This window comes from Taudactylus pleione, unplaced genomic scaffold (assembly GCF_031769625.1).
Source record: "Taudactylus pleione unplaced genomic scaffold, aTauple2 ptg000386l, whole genome shotgun sequence".
Taxonomy (NCBI): Eukaryota; Metazoa; Chordata; class Amphibia; order Anura; family Myobatrachidae; genus Taudactylus; species Taudactylus pleione.
Genome location: NW_028284787.1, coordinates 19,479,049 through 19,502,240, shown reverse-complemented (window position 1 = coordinate 19,502,240; position 23,192 = coordinate 19,479,049). Strand labels below are relative to the sequence as shown.

At 42.7% G+C, this 23,192-nt stretch overlaps 1 long non-coding RNA gene across 1 annotated transcript in view; it reads left to right on the top strand.

The window, feature by feature from the left end:
- The window catches only part of LOC148507763 (uncharacterized), a 51,876-nt gene that overhangs the window by 22,857 nt on the left and 5,827 nt on the right, over window positions 1-23,192 (top strand). The window contains exon 2 of the long non-coding RNA XR_015869668.1: window positions 8,317-8,436. This is a non-coding gene — a long non-coding RNA (uncharacterized LOC148507763). The remainder of the gene's footprint in view (window positions 1-8,316; window positions 8,437-23,192) is intronic.

The following is a 23,192-nucleotide window of genomic DNA, read 5'->3' as shown; positions in this document are numbered from 1 at the left end:
TTTTGTCAATTTTAGAAAGTTGGCTGCAGAAAAACATAAAATTGCCAATATGCCACTCACAACATGAAGTGGCAACGAAAGGACTTGGCCTTTATTTATGAGTGGTGATTCGCAACAGTCAGTGAGGCATGTCCTTCTGCCTCTTATTATGACAATGTAAGCCCTTCTCACTCTAGAGGAGGTATCAAAAAGATTAAAACCAGTAAGGCACAGGAACTTTTGTGTGCTTAGAAACCTCACAAATCCCTGAGGAAGTGTGTCTGCAATGTGCAGTGTGTGAGCCTGACCTCTCCAGTACTGTACTCGAAGTGGAGTCTCCTTCCACCATTTGTGTGCCCTCTGCAAATGTGGGGATGAGCAGCACAAGTCAACAGACTGACATACAAATTGAGGATGCTGCTGTGGAAGTGCACCAGGATGAGGAGGGTATTTGTGTAGCTGATGCTAATAAGGATGTTGATGATGAGGATGTAGTTTGTGTAAATCTGGCACCAAAGGAAACAATTGTTGCCCATGATAAGAAAAATCCAATTGTCATGCCTGGGCATAAGAGAAAAAATCCACCTCTTATGTGTGGAATTATTTCTACCCAAATCCAGACAATTGTCAAGCAATCTGTAGAATTTGTAAAGCCAGAGTATGTAGAGGTAGGGACCTTAACCATCTAGGAACCTCCTCCCTGTTACGTCATCTGCAGTGCATTCATCAAAAGTTTTTGTAAAATTCAGAAACTTTTGCTAAAAAAGTAACAACAATCAGTCCAGCATCAGCTAGCTCCCTTCTCTCTGCTAGATCCAAGCACCTGCCATCTCCACCACTAACAGCTTCATCAACAATATCCTCAATCATGATTGGAAGTAGTTCTGCATCCAATTTGATATTGCCAACAGAATCCCTGTCCAGGATTCCTTAGAAGCATCCTTGAGTACTACACCTACTGCTGCTAGGAGTGGATCTTCATCCCAGAAGGGGACCAGGAATACTACTAGTATTAGTTTAAAATAACAAATGACTGTAAAATAATCCTTTGCAAGAGGGAGCAAGTATGACAGCAGTCACCCAGTTGCACAGCAGATCACTGACGACATAACATCTATGCTGGTATTAGATATGCATGCAATATCCGCCATTAATATGGTGGGTTTAAGACAGGTAATTGAGGTCCTGTGTCCCCACTACCAAATCCCAACTAGATTCCACTTCACTAGAAAAGCAATTCCAAGCCTGTACAGGTAAATTAAAATAACTTAATTATCATCGTCCAAAATGCCAATGTATTCACTGTCCACTTAACCACAGATATGTGGACAAGTGGAACAGGGCAAACAAAAGATTACATGACTGTAATGGCCCACTGGCAGGGTGTATTGCCTTCAGCAGCACCAACAGCAGCAGCATCTAAGAAACAGCAGCTCATTTAGAGGCAGATTACTCTATGTATACCCGGTTTCACTAAGAGGCATACCACTGACAACCTCTTAGAAAAACTCAGGGAGGTCACTGGCTTACCCCGTTTATACTCTCCATGGTATTTGTGATTTCTGACAATGCCACCAATATTATGAGAGCATTACAGCTGGGTGAATTCCACCACATCCCATGTTTTCTAACATAAGAGGTAATAACAAAGTGAAACTCCACCCTCTATATGCTTCAGCGGATGGAGGAACAGCAAAAAAACAACCTATGACATAGGAAGAGGAGGGACAATGTACATTATTCAAGCCCAGTGGAGAAAACTTTCTGTGTTGTAAAAGGTGCTGAAACCCTTTGAAGTGCTCACCTGTGAAGTGAGACTGCCAGCTTGAGTCAGGTAATTCCCCTAACTAGACTGTTGGAAAAGCAACTTGAGAAATGAAAGGAGGAGCTGAAACAAAGTGATTTTGTTAAGTATGTTGGACTTGTAGATGAAGTCCTTTATTTGCTTTGCCAGGATCCAAGGGTTGTTAGGATCTTCCAATAGGATCAATACATTTTGGCGATCGTGCTTGATCCTAGGTTTAAGTCATATGTCTTGTCTTTCTTACCCTTGGACACAGATCTGAAGTGATGCAAAGAGCTGTTGGTAAACAAATGTTCAGCTCAAGCAGCATGTGATGCAGCGACAGCTCCTCCTTCAGTTTCTCCAGCAGGAGAAAAACAAAATTTTCCCAACAGATCCACTCGTGATGCAAATGAATCAACCCAACCAAGTTTTGACATCTGGTTGGGTCTAAAAGAATTGCCCACAATTAATGAGACCTCTACCATGACTCCATCTGATACAGTCACTATTCAAAGCATGATTGAGGACTATTTTAATGATAGCATACAAATAGGCATGTCAGACAGTCCGTTTGACTGCTGGCAGGAAAAAAAGGCAATTTGGAGGCCCTTTCACAAACTGGCTTTGCTTTACTTGAGCTGCCCACAATTCAGTGTGTACACAGAAAGAGTTTTCAGCAAAGCCAGGAACTTGGTCTGTGATCGGCGTAGGAGGCTACTTCCTCAAAATGTGGAAAAAATTATGTTTATCAAAATTAACTACAAATTCCACAAGGAAGACCTTTCCCACCAATTACGTCCAAAAAAATACAGAGCCATCTGCAATGGTGGATTCCAGCGGGGACTAATTAATATTGTGTAAAGACGATGTACACACTGATGAAGGTGAGGAATCAGATGATGATGGCAACAACATCTTGCATCTGTAGAAGCAGTTTGTGCATGTAAAGAATATTGCAAGCAATGTCAGCTGCCCATTGGTAGCTTGGTTTGTGGGGGCCAAAACAAACTAATCGCTTCAGCCATAATTGGCAGTCCCTGTGGCTGAAGTGGTTGGTTTGTGAAACTGTGCATGTCTTGTTTGATATATAAAACATAAGAGTGGGTGGAAGGACCCAAGGACAATTCCACCTTGCACCTCTTTTCTTTGCATTATGCTGTTTGGGGCATTGCTCACTGTCTTTTTGCATAGATGACAAACATTTTGTTATAGTTTATTAAATTTCCATCCTGACTGCCACTGCAGTGCCACTCTTGTTTCCTAGATGTGCCATGTTGGAAGTTGCACTGCCACAGCCACTGAAACATTCTACATGCGGTTGATGAATCCCAAAAATGTCCAGAAATGTTTGTGGCCAGAGACAGCATCTTCTATATGCCCCTTTAATATTTAAAAAAAATTCTGAACCCCCAAGTTGATTGGGTGGGCAAAACATGTCAGATTTCAAATTTACAAAGTTTTTTCATTGCTCCCCCCCAACCGGATGCCCCAGGAACGTGGTGAATTGATAAGATGTTACAAATAATGGTTCTTCTCAATAAATGCCTGTCTCCTTTGTATGTAGGCGACTCTAAGCAGAATAACTGGATAATATAGATGGTGGGTATCAAGCAAGAGACCAGAAATAGCAGCACAGAGCATCTTCCTGCCAGGATATGTACAATAAAATGCAAATAACTTTTATACAAAAATTACTGTATATTGGTCACATACATATATATTTACATGGTACGTACTGGAGAGGTAACCTGAGGCATGCCACCCGTTGTTGACAAACAACTTCCAGCAGACCCTGCAAACAGCACAGATGCTGGGAGTTGTAGTTCAGCCAGAGAGCTATAGGATACTTTCCTCTGATGTAAACAGCAAGTCTTTGTTCCATTATCCCCAACAACCTCCATGAGCACAAAGTAAAGATCTGTTTACAGTGTGTACTATTTAGCAGCACCTCCACAAGCAAGGCTTGTGAAGGTGCTGTACATTGATTAGATGTAAAAAATATACAGTGTATATGTGCTAAATCAATATTCCGTGAGGATATGGCACAAAATGGCTGCTCTCACTGTGTGTTAGCAACAGGTGCCCTGTAGATATCACTCAGGTGATCAGGTTTTAGGTGAGTGGTTCACATAAGTTTGGACACAAGTGAGCTTCAGTGAGCCTGCTCCCATATACGCCCCAAGAATCTCACTGCACATCCACGTGCGAATACCGAACTTCCTCCAGATCAAAGATGTGTTTCAGGAATTGAAAAACGTGATCCTTCATACATTTTCTTTAAAATAAAAAAATAAAAAATAAATAAGTTTACAAACTAATCAATCATTCCGTCCTTTCCCTGTCTTCAAGTACTCCATAAACATACTCCAACACCCTCGGGCCTCGTGTAGTTTATTAAACTGCTATCCTGTCTGCCACTACAGTGCCACTCTGTGTGCCATGTTGGAAGCTGAACTGCCACATGTTTGTGATGCCCACTGCTGTCACTTAGCTTAGTCCTCCAGCTAGCTCGATGCAACCTTTTGGCCTAAACTGGATGAAATCAATATTGTGAGCTGTGAGGTGGTCAAAATTTACTGGAAATGACTGGAAATGTTATAAAGATTAATAATACTGTAGGAACAAAAACAGACCCAAATTATGTGATTTCAGCTGTTTTGTATGATTTTTTTAGAAAAAAAATCTAGGTCCAAAACTAAAACCAAAACATGCAAGGGCGGTTTTGGCAAAACCAAATCCAGATCCAAAACACGAAGGAGATACAGATCCAAAACTAAAACCAAAACACGGGGGTTGGCACACATTTATACCTCTGTGTACTGGAGGTCAAGCTTATTTCTGCATAGAGGAAATAGCAGTGTGGGGAGTGTTAAACTAAATGTAGTGGCAATCACTGACTAACTTGTCTTCATAAAAATTTGCTAAATACTTTATTCTGTGTCTACTTCATTGTTTAGAATTCTATAATTAGGGTGGAGATTTAATAATTCGTTGAAAGTAGTAATTTGGAGAGAGATAAAGTACCAAACAATCAGTTCCTAGCTGTTATTTTACAGGCTGTGCAAGAAAAATGACAGTTAGGGGTAAATTTACTAAGCTCGAATGAATTCGAATGCGGCTAAATTGCATGTTAAAATGCATATTCGCAATTTACTAAATGCTAAAATCAGCCAAGTTTGTCTCATTCTAAAGGGAAAACTCTGTTGAGAACACCTGAAACTCGGACAGTAACATGTTTACGGACAAATAGATAATCGATCCAACTTAGCAGCCTTTTTCAATAGACATCAATAGGACCTGGAAATTTTCGAAGGATTTGTATTTGTCATCGCGGCCAAAATATTATGCAAATTGGAAGCAAAAAATGCTAAAACAAACCCAAGTAGAAATCTCAAATAGAACACCTTTTTCAATTCAAGTTTGACATCTGAACATACTTAACCATCACTGAAAATTCTAATTTGTGGCCACTAAAAGGGGGTTAAGCATATGGATACACTTCTCTCCTATTACAAAGAGAAACAAAGCATGGCAGAGTTTTATGTGCTGGATGGACATCTTGTGGGGGCTTTGAGATACCTGAGGCTCTGCCATGATGCTGGAAGAAACCAGGGTCATGAAAAGGAGCATGGTCAGCATTGGCCGAGGGAGAAGGCATACATGCCGTGGCGTGATTCGGTAGAGCCGAGCATCTTTTTGTGCAACTTTTTACCTTCAAATGCATAATTTGTAGCACAAGCAGCTTCTGCTGATTACAATTATATGTAGCATGCCTATATTCTGTGAGCGACACAGAATATAGGCATGCCGCATGACATTTTAATCAGCATAAGCTGCTTGTGCTAGCTATTCACATCACTGTGTAAATAAGATGCACTTCAAGGTACAAAGTTGCATGAAAGATATTCAGCGCTACCGAGGCACATGGAGCTCCCGCGTTATGTGTGGCGTGACTTGTAGCACATGGAGAATAGATGTACAGTATGTGCACACATCTGTAAGTACCCAGAGTGTTTCATTTAACAACAAAACATTACATTACACAATAGCAAACTAATACCATACATTAATGTGTGCCACCCACAAGTATGATCCTTTAAACCAGGGGTGGGGAACCTTTTTTCTGCTGAAGGCCATTTTGATATATATAACATTATTCACAGGCCAGGTGCAGGCCACGCCCCTCATGATGTCACAAGGGGGTGGGCCACAATCGTTGGTGATTACAGCAATGCCCGGAGTATCCTGAGGATGCTCCGGGCAGCTGTAAAGGCAGCTGTGTGGCCCTCAGAAGCATTCTAAGGATGCTCCAGGTGGCACTGCTGTATAAATTCTGGCTGCAGGGTGCCATTATAGGCACCCTGCTAGCCAAATGAGGCTAGCAGGAAAAAGCTCAGAGGGAAAGACCAAATGATTTCAGACAGGAGGTTCCCCATCCCTGCTTTAAACCAAACACGCAGAGTCTCTTTTGGGACTTGCAAGATGAGCAGAGTTAGAGATTGCATATGCATTGGCACAATACGAACGGATGCAGATTCCTGCTATGTTCGGCCAAGATGTTCAAAATCGAACGCAAAATGAGAATGAAAATTATGAATGGTTAAGAATGAATACATCATCGATCAACACGAATGACAACAAATCGACAGCTTAGTAAATTCAGTAACCTGTTCGAAAAATTAAAGACATGAATACGGACGGTATCATCCAAGATTGATCTCGGATGACATAGAATAGAAATCGGCACCATAGTAAACTTACCCCTTAGAACAGCGTTTCCCAAACTTTTTTGAATCATGGCGCCCTAAAGTATCAGCATTGTTTTCACAGCACCCTTAAGTTTAGGTTTGTTATTGAGAAATTCAGAAAAAAAATGTAGTAAATGAAGTAAAATGTGCTTAACCATCATCTTTAGGTTCAGTTATGTGGTGGTGGACAGGTTTGCGCTTCTGTTTCTCCACATATTTACACTAAATTGACCAATAATTAATTGATTTGGTGCTGGACCACCAAGCTGAGGCACCCCTACAAGTGTCTCAAGGCACCGCAGGGTGCCACGGCGCACAGTTTGGGAAACGTTTGCCATAAGCAACTTCTCCATTTTATCTCTCTCCATTATTTATAAATTTCCCCTATGTTTCTTATTCTGCAACTGAAATGTATTATTCTTAATGCCTGTTAATATATATTCTTGCGGTTTAAGCTGCATTTCTTGTGAGTAGTGTGGTGATATTGCAGAGTATTTGTGTGAGGTGCAAGGGCATCACCAAGTGGCCCCTGGTGGAAACAATTTTTCATCCATGCATACTGAAGAAGAGGCTTAGGTGGAGGCAATGTGAGGCCTATTCATCATGACATAATTATCACTAGTTGCAAGTTGAAAAAAATCTTTAGTAGGCATTCATAATGCCTCACCAACAAAAGTATCACTTCCGAAAGTTGCTTTTTTTGCGGAGTCAGCTTTTTTGAAAAATTATCCTTTTCCCCCATACTGCTAAGGATTTCCCCACTGCTGCCACCTCCCTTCTGGCCCCCCTTTCCCCTGTGACCACTTTTGTTTGTCCTGGCCCCCCTTCACTCCCGTGGCCACTGGTGCTCTCCCCCAGGGCCGTTTCTAGGGTCAGGCGACCCGTGCAATCGAACGGGGCGCGCCGCCCTGACACCATAGGCAAAACAAAGGGGTGGACCGGTGGTGCACCGGACCACCCATTAGCCAGTCTGCAGCATGTCCAGTAAGTAAGAGCCGGGTGGTCTAACACACTACTTGTTAGAACCTCCCAAGCCACGCCTCCGCTGCTGCATCTATGTTTAACTCCTACCTCGGCCTCGCGCGACTTGCGCTCTCAGTCTCGGCTCTGTGCAGAGGAGAGGACTGGCCTGGGGCTGGGAGCTAGCAGGTGTGGCATTGCAGTAGGAGATGCCGAGAAACAAGCAGCAGCAGGAAGGAGTTAAGTGTGCGCTGTGCTGGGCTGGTGGCTGCAGACACATGATAAGAGAAACAGGATTGAAATGGCTGATTGACAAATGTGGGGAGGGTCTGGCTTATTGACAGATGGAGGGGGAGGGTCTGGCTAATTAAAAAACGGGGAGGGTCTGTCTGAATGACGGGGGGGGTCTGGCTGATTGACAAACAAGGAGGGGGTCTGGCTGATTGACAAATGGGGGAGGGTCTGGCTAATTGACAAAGGGGGAAGGTCTGGCTGATTGACAAATGGGGAAGGGTCTGGCTGAATGACAAATGAGGGGAAGGTCTGGCTGATTGACAATCAAGGAGAGGGTCTAGCTGAATGACACAGTGGGGGTCTGGCTGATTGTTGAATGAATTCTGTCTGATTGACATATGGGGGAGGCTGAGGGACACGAGGAGTTGAAGCTGAGAGACACGGGCAGGAGGCTGGAGTTATGGGGCAGGAAGCTGGAGAAATGGGGCATGAGGCTGTAAAGAAAGGAGGTTGGAGAGACACAAGGGACTGGTGGGGATACACGGGGCAGGAGTCTGGTTGAACCTCTGTTATATTATGACAACATTGGTCATATTTCTACACAAACAGGCATCTTCTGGACCATGTGATCTACTACATGAATAGGGAATACCAACTAAAGAGACACCATATGCCCAGGGAGGATCAGTTTTTTCAGAGGTTCCACGTTGCAGAGAAACCACCATACAGGTAAGGTGTATATGGAACGGAATGTAGTAATTCAACTCCAAACTCACAGACACGTTTTACAGCCAAATGCATTTTTTCCCTTGCATGCTCATGGTTATGGGTGAAGGTGAGGGAAAAATATATATATTTTTTAAGTTAACAATGCTTAGACAAAGTACCGAACCTCGCGTACACCTTTGACAACGAATAATCAGGCACTTGGAGGCATTTAAAGAGCACAGTATGGCCAATACTAACATGACAGTTTTCAAGTGTATTTCTCTAATATGTTAAAAAATTGGTTCAATTATGTGGGGCAGATACCTCCCAGTAAGTACCTCTCAGTTTCCCTTCACTCTCCCTCCCTGTAACATCTACTCATTGTTCCTTCATCTCAGTGTCTCTGCCTTCACCCCCTTTGTAACTCCACCTCAGTTTCTCTACCCTCAAAAGTGACAAATTGGGGACATGTCATGAGGACATGCCCTCTCCTGGTTTGCCATGCCCCCTTTTCTTAAATTTTACAAAAGTATGGGAACATTTTAATTTTTACCTACTTTTGTAGAAATTAAGGGATGCTAAATAGACCCCTATGTCATTTAAGAAATTAGGTGAGGAGACCACACTTACTTCCTGCAACACCCTTTAGACATGGAAAAGAGGTGTTACAAGTAGGTGGATCATAATAATAAAACATATGAAATCAAAATTTTCAACTAAAAATTACCACTCACTGGAGGTCATTCACAAAGCTCTTGAATGGCTGACACACAGTGCAATCAGGGGCGCCGAGAGGGGGGGAGCGTGTACTAATTACCTGGGCTTGCTGGAGTGGCCCGGCAGGGGCACGGGCGCGGCACTTCTCCCCCCCACCTACATCACAGCAGCCTAGCACACGCTGCTGTGTGCTGGGTTGCATTGGGAGACTGCTCACTGCTGCTAAAATGCAGCCACAGCAGTCCTCTATGCCTGTGGGTGGAGCGATCAAGCTGAATGCGCCCCCCACTGGTTATGTACCAGGTTGAAGGGGCTCATTGCGCCTTCCTCGCCAGCACGCAGAGCCACTTTGTAGCGCTACAAAACCACGTTTTTCATGATTAGGCCACACCCCTTTTACCCAGGCACGGCGCAGCTCTTGGTGGGCCTGAGTGCAATTACAGATTAGGAACCGATGCGAGCCTTCATTTCTGTGAATGTGCCAGGAAGTTTAGGTTTGGAATGCAAAATTTGAATTTGGAGAGGAACAGAAGTTTGCTCAAACAGAAAAATTTGAGATATGTTGGTAGAGGTGAAGTTATTCTTATAATCAAGACAATTATGTAGAGATAAAAGGATGGGAAGGTTAATGTCACACTCCAAACTCAAAAAATGACCTTTTTACCTGTCTGGTGTTTGTCCCAGGTAACGCTGAAGTCCGCTCGCGCTGTGCATCACTCCCAGATAGCACAAAGGTCCACTCACACTGCACATCACTCCCTGTTGGTACTGAGGGCCCGATTAAGACCCGTTCACTAGGCTGCGATCGCTCGCAGCCAGATAATTGTTTCAAACTGCGCATGCGTATAAGTCGCAGTGCGCATGCACAAACCAGTCACTGTTATCGGGAGACGATTGCTCTCTGTATATTGCCAGAGTGCTAGTTTGAGTGACATAACGGGGCATTGGTGTGTGGTGACTGGGGCAGGTCTGTGTAAACGGGGTGTGCTTGCACACTAGCACAAGCGTGGCTGGGCATTTTTACACCAATGAATAATTAACACGTAGCGTCAGCATATACGTCATACAAGAGAAATAAAGGCAGCGGTGATCGCATGCTTGGGGTAGCCTAGAGTCTACCTTAAGCATTGCGTGGTGGTTCGATGTCGCCCGATGGTACTAATGTTTTCATACTCTTCCTGGAGATGACGTCTGAAAGTGGGCATCTTTACTCCTGGCTGGTGGGCGTCTAACTTCACCCGGCAATAGCTCATTCAGACATAGGAGGCATCCTCATACCTAGTGTGTGATCGCATCATTTGCATATTTTCATTCCTTATGGCAGCAAACAAGCGCAGCCTAGCGAATGGGTCTGAATGAGCTCCTGAGGTCTGTCTGTGCTATTTCTGCCCATCCACAGAGGGTTCAGTTTCAGTGTAGAGATGGCTCCCAGCAGCCCCTTGCTCAACAGCATGTCTTCTCAGCATGATGTTACACAATGCATGCCAGAGTTCCCTCCAAAACCACAGCATGGGCGCAGCCATGTTAGACTCCTGACACTTTTCCACCACTCAGAGCGCTGCTCCCAGACCAGCTGATCACAGCATCCAATCCCTGGGCATCCACCCCTATAAATTCCATTTCCTGACTGGCTCCCATTGCCAGTACAACGTTGCTTCTGCTGAAGTTACAGCTCTGGTATGCCCAGGTACTCTGTATCTGAACAGTTCCAGTCCGTGCCATTCCAGTTCCAAGTCTGGTTACACAAGTCTCCTATTCCATCTAGTATGCCAGTCTGGATTTTCACTGAGACTTATGCCAGGTACACACTAGATGACTAGTCTGGATCAGATGACATATTGTCATCATCATCTAGTGTGTACCCTCAATGTCACTGATGATGCATGCTCCCGCGCATCATTAGTGAGGGCCATGCTGCTGAATGCAGAGTGCTGTCATGTACGAGGTCGGTACATACTAGACATCATCTAGTGTGTACCAGCTTTTACTCCTACCTGCCTCCATCAGTTACAGCCGATATTTCCAAACATTGGTCTCATCCAATATATACAACATTGGTCCCATCCAATATCTCCAAACATCGGTGCCAAACTGATCCTATTAATCAATTCAGCATCATCGGTCTCAAACCAATCCTACTCATCAATTCAACATCATTTGCCTAAAACCGATCCTACTAATCAATTCAGCATCATTGGGCTCAAACTGATCCTACTCATCAATTCTGCATCATTGGTCCTAAACCGATTCTACTCATCTATTCAGTATAATCAATTCCAATTCTATTCTTTTAGGCTCATCATCAGTTACACATCATCGGTCCCAGGGGGCGATTCAGACCCGCTTGCTAAGCTGCACTCGCTGGCAGCCATAAGGACAGCCAGTATGCAAATGCCGCAATTGCACACTAAGACATCAGGATGCCCCTTATGTCTTAGGTGCAATCGCCGGGTGAAGTTAGACACCCACTAGCCTGGACAAAAGACGCCGACTTTCAGATGTCATATCCAGGAAGTGTATGAGAACATTGGTACCATCGGGCGACATCGAACCAGCACACAGTGCTTTAGGCAGACCCCACACCGCAAACACTGCGAGTGATGCTGTCTTTATTTCACTTGTATGACGTGTATGCTGACGCTGCATCTTAATTATGCACGCCTTTATAATGGTGTAAAAACGAACTGACGCTTGCATTCGCACATCCACACCCCTGTTTCCTTTGTCCTTCCCCTGTCACCACCCACAAATGGCCCATTCTTTCACTCAATCTAGTGGGCTGACTGTATGCTGAGAGCGATCATCTCCCGTTCGCTGTGACTGGTCCGCGCACTGCATCTTTTATGCTTGCAGTTTGCAACAAGCGGCTGGCTACAAGTGAGCACCGCCCATCAAGCGGGTCTGAATCGCCCCAGTCCAATATCATCATCTTCAATTCTCATTCCAACCTGCTATTTAATAAAGACATTCCATTCTTGTCCTCACCTTTGAGCCCATCATCCACTGCAGTTCCTCTACCTCCTCACATCAACACATGTGTCCTGGCTCAAGCCACCCAGATTAATACATGCCTTCCTAGTATCCTCTTCAGCCTACCACACCTGTTCAGACCAATGGCAACCCTCAGGCATAAACTGTTTGTACTGGCCCAATGGATCCAACTGAGAATCAAGCACAAGCTGCAGGATTTACACAGGATCTTGTTGCTCACCTAGAACACCAAGAGGCATCACAGGGTTAAGTGGTTCAGGTCCTCCAAGAACTGACTAACCATCTGGATAACTTCCAATCTGCTCTTAAAGGCTGCTGCTTCATCTATGCCGATTCCTCCGGCTCCTTTTACCTCAGCGGCCCCTTGTCTACACATTCCTACTCCTGCAAAATTTGATGGGAACCCCAAAAATTGGAGGGGTTTCTTGAATCAATGCAAAATTCAGTTTGAGTTCCTATCCAGTACTTTTCCTACAGATTCTACCCATGTGGCATATATCATCTCCTATCTGGATCTGCCTTAGACTGGGCTTCACCCCTATGGGAAAGAGCAGGTACCATTCTATCATCTTACAAAAAATTGGTCATGGCATTCCACCGAATCTTTGACGAGCCTGGGACAGTGTAATCTGCATTTGCGGATCTTCTACATCTGTTCAAATTCTGTAGACCAGTATCTGGTGCATGGTACAAAAAATATCACCACGACAGCCTGCGCTCCCGGACTGCAGCCCTAATCCACTCTGAGGTGCACTACACCTTGGCACACATAAACAATACAAATGAGTGGTCCAATGGGCGCTGTCTTTCTAGGTTCCAGATGTAATGCGGAATCTTCCTCTCAATAAAAAGAAGAAAAACAAAAACAACGTCTGTGTGTATATCCAATAGATTATAGGTGCAACCAGGATGAACTCGTGAATAACTCACCTATCCTAGGTGAGATGCCTTCATCAAAAGGTATCTTTAACGTTTCTTCCTTAATCTTAATTTAAGGATGTTACATACAGGTATCCCCCCATAGGAACCAAACTCACCAGAATTCAGGTTTGGATATTCCACAAAAGGTATCTTTATATATCCCAATATAGTTGTCTCAAAGGGTTTACCCCTCCAGAAATCCAATCAGCAATACCATATAAAGATATTCAAGTAAAACGTCTGAGTCTTCATTTGTACATATAGCGTCGCTTCATAAAGTGCAGGCGTTCAGATTTTTTGGTTAAAAAATATATTTTAATCCTCCAAACACAACATCACTCCTATTCGTATATACCTCAAAATCCGATCTTTGTTAGCAGCAAGTGGGGAAACACTACAGATGTACCACAAGTTACCTCCAGTTGGACATGCGGGAATGTATGTCCCGCCGATGACGTCATTATGGTATTCCGTTCCAGCTGATGCAGAAATGCGGGAAGGAATGGATTATGGACTTTTGGTTTATAGAACTTTACTTTAATAAATTGTATTTTAAAGTTGGAACGTATGTTCACTATGGGGATTTTATTAGTTGAAGGATCAGGAGATACATCTCTGGTATATTTTGAGGTATATACGAATAGGAGTGATTGGTCTTATACGAGTTTTTAAGATAATGTTGGATAGGCCCCTCCCAATATTTATTGAATATAGTTAGGGTAGGTATAAAAGCTCACACATGGATGATTCCTACACACCTTGAGGAAGAACCTGAGGGGTTCGAAATGCATTGGTGGTAAGGGATCCTTCATTCAGTGGGCCACAGGTTTATTTGCATAAAGACCATTTCTTATGTAACCACACCTTTTGGAAGGCCTAAACTGTATGGATTGGACTATTTTTATGCTGTTTTTTATGCTGTTGTGTTTGGAGGATTAAAATATATTTTTTAACCAAAAAATCTGAACACCTGCACTTTATGAAGCGACGTTATATGTACAAATGAAGACTCAGACATTTTACTTGAATATCTTTATATGGTATTGCTGATTGGATTTCTGGAGGGGTAAACCCTTTGAGACAACTATATTGGGATATATAAAGATACCTTTTGTGGAATATCCAAACCTAAATTCAGGTGAGTTTGGTTCCTCGGGGGGATACCTGTATTTAACATCCTTAAATTAAGATTAAGGAAGCAACGTTAAAGATACCTTTTGATGAATGCATCTCACCTAGGATAGGTGAGTTATTCACGAGTTCTTCCCAGTATCTAGTGCAGTATAAAATACTGGTATCAGAACTTTCTAGTAATGATGGAACATTCTATGCACCCTTTTGGAACAGCTTATTAGACAAAATGAAAGATGTTCTTGTTACCTGTGATCTACCAGACAAGTTAGAGGACTTGGGACTATGAGTTAGAGGACTACACAAATTCAGAACACACCCAGCAAGGCAGGCAATCACACGGCAAGGTATAAGCACACCCACTATGTCTTGGCATGCATTCACTTTGTGTATGTAGATGCCAACCATCCTGTCTTAAGATGCCCATTTGCGCACATCATCTCCAGGAAATGTATGCATCCAACGGTACATCGGGTACTATCGGAAGCAAACGCAGTGTTTGAGGTATACTATACCCTGCCACAAGCACTGCGAGCACTTCAGTGTAAAAACCAGCCAGGTGATGTGTACAATGACGCTGCCTGTTAATTATGCACGACTCTGAAATGGCGTTAAGACGCTCAGGCACACCTGCGTTTGCACCTCCACTCCCCCGTTTCTAGTGGCCTGCCCCTGTTACCACCCACAAATGGCTTCTCCTGTCACTCACTCTGCTGGGCAGTCTACGCTTGTTGAGCAAATGCTTCCCGATCTTTCGCAGTGGTTTGTGCATGCGCACTGCGATGCATACGCACACGCACAATGCGAACCATCAGCAGCTATGAGCGAATGCTTCTTAGCAGCCAGGTCTGAATTAGGCCCTTGATCTTTTTGTGCAGCAAAGTGGAGTTACGCTTTAAAGAATGCGCCATTTAGAGGGAAATTCTTTCATCCTAATTTTCAGGCAACAGTCTTGCCCTGGTCAGTTTTTCCTCCCAAGGAGGAACCGATGCAAAAAATAGTTCTTGCCCATCACTGGAAGAGCGCCATAGACGACAGTCCGAGAATATCGGACTTTACTGTGCTGCTCCTTCTCATCAGCTCAACAATTGTCCCAAGCATCCAGGAAACTCCCACTCCTAACTCGGCAAGGAGTGGCTAAATTAGTAGTTAATTCCTCTCCACAGAAACCGACTGCATTCATTCACTTTTCCTGCAAGTGGCCAAGTACTTCAAGCAAGTTTCTACTCTGTCGGATCAAGCGCAGCTGGCAACTTCATTACATCTGAATTGGTTCAGCAAGGGCATTACCAACTGAGAGTCTGCTTCAACATATCTACCTCACAGTGGTTGATGGAATTACCCTTTAGACTTGACCTCTGTGAGTTAAGTTTTTCTTAGTCATATCCAGGGCATCGCATTCCATAGTTTTGGGGTTGCCCTGGCTTCATCTACATAATCCTCAAATTGATTAGAGAACCTCTCAAATTACCACCTGGGGATCTTCCTGCTTTGGTTATTGTCTTCAAAAAGTTCTTCCAGTATGCTCTGCTGTTCCAACTCATACTGAAAATCCTCCTTCTTATGAAAAATTCACTGATGTCTTTAGTAAAGCTGGTGCTAATGTACTACCTCCTGACAGTTAATGGGATTGTCCAATTGATTTAATCCCTGGGAAATCTCCTCCCAGAGGGCAAATTTATACACTATTGCTTCCAGAAACCAAATCCATGACCAAATCGATCACTAACTATATCCAAAAGAATCTGGAAAAATGGTTCATCTGCCCTTCAACCTCCCCCGCTGGTACAGGTGTCTTTTTCATAAAAAAAAAAAAAGGGATGGAGACTGCGCCCCTGCATCAACTACAGGGGACTGAATTACATCTCCATTAAAAACTGCTTTGCTCTCCCTCTGATCACAGAGCTTTTTTACCGAGTCAGTGGAGCCACCATCTTCACCAAATTAGATTCACGAGGAGCATATAATCTCATACAAATACAGGAAGATGATGAGTGGAAGACTGAATTTAATACCCGCGACAGTCTACAAGTACCTCGTTATGCCTTTTGGTCTCAGTAAAGTCCCCGCAGTATTCCAGCACTATGTCAATGAGATCTTCTGCAATCTTTTGTACAAATATGTTGTTGACCATCTTGATGATATTCTCATATTCGCCAATGATCTGGAGGAACATTACAAGCAGATAAAGGAGGTACTGACCTGTTTCACTTCCAATCACCTCTACTGTAAATTGGAGAAGTGTGTATTTGAAGTCAAGTCTATTCCCTTCCTGGGATATAGAATTTCAGGTTCTGATCTTAGAATGGATCCAGAAAAGCTCCAAGCAATTCAGGAATGGCTGCTTCCTACAACTATCAATACTGTTCAATGCTTCCCTGGGTTTGCAAACTATTATCGTAAATTCATAAAGAACTTTTCTACCATCATTGCACCTATTACCACTCTCACCCAGAAAGGTGCCAATCCATCTCGATGGTCAGAGGAAACAAAGGGAGCCTTTAAAAATAAAAATCAAACAAGTTCATCTCAGCTCCTGTCCTACATCAAGCTGATGTCACACAACCATTTGTCTTGGAAGTAGATGCTTCTTCCATAGGAGTCAGTGCTATGCTCTCCCAATGTGCTCCTGATTGTTTTCTCCATCCCTGTGGATTTTTCTCCAGGAAATTCACTTTGGCTGAGTGCAACTATTCTATTGGGGATCAAGAACTTCTCACTTTTAAGTCAACACTACTACTCCAAGGCTATCTTTTAGAAGGAGCTGTACATCCCATTTCCATTCTGACACACCACAAACACCTTTTGTACCTTAAGACTACACATTGTCTGAATCCGAGGGGTCCAGAATCAAAATTGATGCCCTCTATCGCTCCATGGAGCAAGAAAATTAGATTACCTCCGCTGAGAAGTATCTCATCATCAATCCGGTGACTTTCTCTGCAGTCAGAGTAGAATAGTCATCAACTGTTGGGGGAACTCTTGTCAAGCCCACATTATGCAAGAAACTGCTACATTGGTGACATGCTTCCTGAGGATACCAAATTCCTTTCATATTTCTTTATTGAAACCACTCAAGCTCAACCAGTTTCATTCAGCACTTCCAAAAGGCACCCAAAGTCCAGACTCATCATGGAGTTGAAGAGGAAGTGGCAAAGATTCTGGACTTTAGAATACATTATGGACATCTTTGATACTTGATCAATTGGAAGGGCTACGGCCCAGAAGAATGTTCTTGGACTTTTTCCTCTGATGTCCACACTCCTTATTTGTTCTGAACGTTCCATGCTGAGTTTCCAAGAAAGCCTAAAAGATGTCCTGGGGCCAACCAATGAAAGGAGGGGTGCTGTCACACTCTTACCTTTTTACCTCTCTGGTGTCTGTCTGAGATAGCACTGAAATCCGCTTGTGCTGTTTGTCACTCATGGATAGCACAGAGGTCCACTCATGCTGCACATTGCTCCCTGCTTGTACTGTCTGTGCTGTTCCTGCCAAGTCCACTCAGATTTCTGTCTCTGAGTGTGGAGATGGTTCCCGGCAGCCCTTGTGTCTCCTCAACATGATGTTACACAGGCTGCATGCCAGAGTTCCCTCCAAAACCACAATATGGGCGCAGCCATTTTTGACTCGGTCACCTGATGCTATTCCACCACTCAGCGCTACTCTCAGACCATCTGATCACAGCACCCTAAATCCACCCCTATAAATTCCATTTCCTGTCTGGCTCCCATGGCCAGTAAACGTTGCTTCTGATGAAGTTACAGCTCTGTGCTGAGCTCCCAGGTACTTTGTATCTGAACAGTTCCAGTCCGTGCCATTCCAATTCCAAGTCTGGTTACACAAGTCTCATATTCCATCTAGTACTCCAGTCTGGTTTTCCACTGAGACTTACTCCTAACTGCCTCCATTGGTTCCAGCCGATACCTCCAAACATTGGTCTCATCTGATTTCTCCAAATATCGATCCCATCTGATATCTCCAAACATTGGTTCCAAACTGATCCTATTCATCAATTCAGCATTATTGGTCTCAAACCGATCCTACTCATCAATTCTACATCATCAGTCCCAAACAGATTCTACTCCTCTACTCAGTATCATCAATTCAAATTCTATTCAGCTCATCATCAGTTCCACATGATCGGTCCTAGTCTGACATCATCATTTTCAATTCTCATTCCAACCTGTTGTAGTATAAAGACATTCCATTCCTCTCCTCGCCTTCTGGCCCATCATCCACTGCATTTCCTCTACCTTCTCAAATCAACTCATGAGGAAGTCCTGGCTCAGGCTACCCAGATTCATTCACACCTCCCTAGTCTTTTCTTCAGCCTCCCACTCCTGTTCCAACCAATCTCAACCCACGGATGTGATTGTTAAATTTTCAGGATTATTCTTGTCATACATGGTCATTCCCTCTCCACAAATATGCATGAATTCTTCATAAGCTCAGGGCTAGTATATAAACAATTTCATATGAATAAATATAATGTGGTGCACTTAAAGTTATCTTATGATTTAACTATGTGCGGTATCTTTGATTACTTTATCAGTGTGTAAAGGTGTTACAGTCCCATATATATCCACAAATTATCTGCATAAAGTCCAGAAATTGACTGGAGTAGAAAATTAGTACTTAAATGTCATCTGTAGGTAGGGTGTTCATATAAATCCCGGAACAAACTGATGTAACTTTTGTCTTTGGTTCACGTGGTCTGTTGGATGGGAGTTCTTATTAAGTCTCAGCCCTCTTCACCTTTCCTCTCCACCTCAAATGTAATATCACATCTCTTTACCTGGGCTACAGGAGGAGCAGCTGCACTCTGGAATATGGTTGCATGGAATTGCCCCTCTGACTAGCTGAAATTCAGGTAGATGGGCCATGGGTAGGGAGTAGGGATACTATAATCAGAGAACGCTGTTTTAACTGCTGTATTCCATTTTTAAACCATATCTTCTATTTTCACATTTTGAAAATATGTTTATGTGAATCCCAGCTGAGGCGTTTGTGATATCATTATGTTTAATAAATTATGCACATTATTTAGCACTTTGTTGTGGTCTTGTAGTCGGCGTGTAGACTAATCATTTATTCATGATTGTGGAAAGAAGTGAAAAATAATTTGTTTATTGCTAACTTTGTGTTATTAAATTGTAAAATTGTGAAGATTTCAATTAGTGTCACAAGATTGTTTTATGAATAAGAAAACAACAACACACTGCGCTACCACTTAGTGTCAGAATATTTTTTATGAATACACTGCGTTTTCCACTGTGTCACAATATTTTTTAAGAACACACTGCTTTTCCACTAACAGTGTGACAATATTTTTTACAAATACACTGCGTTTTCTACTTACAGTGTGACAGTATTTGTTATACACTGCGCTACCACTTACAGTGTCACAAAAAATACGTGTATGAATATTACACTGTGGTCTGACAGGCCGTGTCACAGTAAAAAAATAATAATAATAAATTAAATATAGTACACTGGGTTACAGCACAAAAAAATATATAATATATTATTTTTTTATTAATTATATTATTTATTAGCTTTTAATTTTTTATACACTGGGCACCCTTGGATGGACAGAGCACCCCTGGTTGGACACAGCAAGCCCTGCCCCTGGATGGACACAACAACCCCTGGATGGACACAGCAGGCTGGATGTACACAGCAGACCCTGGATGTACACAGAAGCCCCTGCCCTTGATGGACACAGCAACCCCTGGATGGAAACAGCAGCCCTGGCCTGGATGGACACAGCAGGCGCTCTTTGATGAAGCACAGCCCTGACAGCCCAGGACTCAGCAAGCAAATGGCGCTGATCACCATGAGGAGGGACTTTTATACAATCCAAAACCCACGAGAATCCGACACAGCGGGATGATGACAATTTGCCTTGCTTTGAGATCAGAGTCAGGCAGGAAAACCCAAGCTGGACTTGGATCTCGCCACGGACCTGCAAGTTAGAGTGGGTTCGGTTCTCAGGGAACCGGACCCGTTCATCTCTAGTTGGCTGTAATGTAAAGGTGATTATTTTTTGTAACCTAGAGGCTTAAGCCTTATGTTGACCAACCTGGGGCAAACATTACATTCATGTATAAATAAATCTACAACTAGATACTAATGAAAACAACAAAATGCTGCAACTATGATTTACATTTAGTGGCTTTAGTCTTATTTCAGTTGAAAGGTCAAGTTGCTTGCTAATTACCTGCTGACTCATTGAATCTACAGTACAGTAAAGTAAATGCCAGCCTGAATAAATTTTTCAGCTGTTACAGGCAAAGAATGAATTAATTGCAATAATTGCAGTAACTTTTTTAAATAATGTAATTAAATATTTAAGCCCATTATCTGCTTGCAATTACAGATACAGGCTTTTATAAAATAAAAATAATATATAGGATAACATTAGTGAAGAAATTAGGGTATGCTTGGCATACAATACATCTATGTTTATTAATGTTATTTAAATGAAATACAGAGTAACCTGCACAAACATTTTATCTAGCTAACTCTGTATTGCATTTGCTCTTTAAAATAAACATACAACATTCTAAGGGAAATTTTTAATTCAATGGTTTAAATTAGTAAGTTTAATTAATACAAGGGCTCATCAAAATAAGAAATGTTCATTTTGAGCAAATCAGTTTAATTTATGGAAAGATTCAGAAGCAAACAGTAAAATTAGTTTGTGGGTCCATTCTGTTTTTTTGTCCAGCAATTAAACAAGATAAGTCACCCATTATTTTAACAATACGTTTTGCTACGTACTTAACAATAACTAGAAATAAACACTCAGAGAGTGGAATTGAAAGAGGACACAGCCATACATTTATTTATCAAATTACAATTGTAATTGAAATATCAGTGGCAGTAAAAATCAGTGCTCCGGGGCCACAGCCCAATAAAGTATTTAATTAAATAAAGACGACGGATCCCCGCCCTAACATAAACTGGCCTGAAGTGGTACCATTCCCCTCTAATTGGCATATCCTTGACCCCTCCCTAAGATGATGGACTAGTCCCCCCAAGGAGATGACCAACTTGCCGCTATCAAAAGGAAAATGCCCCCCAGGCACTCTTAACGCCATAATAAGCAACCCAGGAATACTGCTTTCTCGCCAGGCTGTACCTCCACCTGTTGGAAGGAAACATGAAGATGGCTGTGTCCAAAAAAACATAACACAGTATACAAACCATATAAGTTGGGTGAGCTTGAAAATTGCAAAGAGGAAGATGGCTCCTCAACACTGGCAATTTACAGTATGGGACTAGCAGAAGCCTTGCCTCTTGCTACACTGCAATAGGTTTATAATTTGATTAACAAATCACTAGCTACGCCCTCTCTATCTTTTAACCCCATAACTGGAAAATCTAGCAAAACTCATCAACAAACAGGGTGCTTATCCTTTCTAAAACTTATACAAGTATTCAGAATCCTTAAGTCACCCATTATTTTAAAATTATGTTTTGCTATGTACTTAACAAATAATTAGAAATAAACACTCAGAGGCTTAGGTGGAATTTAAAGAGGATATAGCCATAAATTTATTTATCAGAATAGAATTGTAATTATGAAAGATCGGTGGCAGTAAAAAGCAGTGCACCTGGGCCAAAGCCCAATAAAGTATTTGACTAAATAAAGAGGACGGATCCCCGCCCTAACATAAACTGGCCTGAAGTGGTAGAATTCCCCTCTAATTGGCACAGCCTTGATCCCTCCCTAAGATGATGACCTAGTCCTCCCCTTAGGAGAATGATTAACTTGCCACTATCAAGAGGAAAATGCCACCCAGGCATTCTTAACACCTTAATAGGCTGCCCAGGAGCATTGCTTCCCGCCAAAGCTTGGCTAAAATATCCGAGCCCTGCTACCCATCTAGAAAATTCTCAAACCTCAAAGAAGAAGTACCATTCCAGGCCCATGCCAGTGAGGTGTACCCCATCTTGTCTAAAAAAACTCTAAAGGATGCTTGCTAGCCCAGTAAATGTATGAGTGACCTAGGAACCACACCTGACAATTAGTAATCCTGGGAGTACCTGCAAAAAGGTTGATCACGTCAGAATTGGTAAAATAGTAAAAAACCTAGCCAAGGGAAGGAAAACAATAGTTGGGCAACCCAGATGAAGGTGAAAAACATAAAACCTCTGTGAGGATAAAACTGAAAAGCCCCTCAAACTCCAAAGTGGAAGTAGGCAGAAGGCCCCTGGGTTTCCCAATAAACTCGACAGGAGCACAGCTAATCATGAAGCTTATCTCCCCCAAATAAGTTTTATATGCTGAAGATTTAAATTGACCTAATTATTTTAAAGAGTTGACAGAAGCACTCGCAGCTGCGGTGCATGTCACTGGCCCATTTCTAAACAAGTGCGTTCCAAACTGATCTAAAGGCAAATCCAGCGCAATCAAACAATTTTGAAAAACCGACAGTGGAGTCCAGTCAGCAGTGACGAGCCATTGACCACCACCAGTGGGACCCATGCTGTTAAAAGCGCTCAGCCAAACTAACCGGATTGAGGATGGTGTCCGTGTGCACCAGAATAGGAATCCATTTCCCTTTAGCTAACTGATCTGTTTTAGATTTGTGAATATGGCATAAAATAAGGACCTGTTTAACTACCACGTTCCTAAAAAAAAAGCAAATCTGACGATGTAGAGATCTTATTGATCACCGCCAATTCTCCAATTCTAAATGCACTGAAATAAGCTAACAAGAATGACAAACTAAAAAGAGTTGCTTCATACTCGCCCGCTGCGACCCCCGAAACTATTATAAGCTCCCATAAGAGTGCGGGAGCAATAGGCCACCTCGTATCCCCTGAAACTATGCACTACTTCGCCCAACCCCTCATTGCTTTAGCTAACAAAAAGGATTTGTGGGGTCTGTCTTACCAAGAAACTTTTAAAAATAAGAAATGCCGGACAGAGCAGCCGACATGGCAGCTTTAGATTGTCCATTCGTGCCAATCCCAAATGAAATGTAACATGCAGTCATGAATCGGCT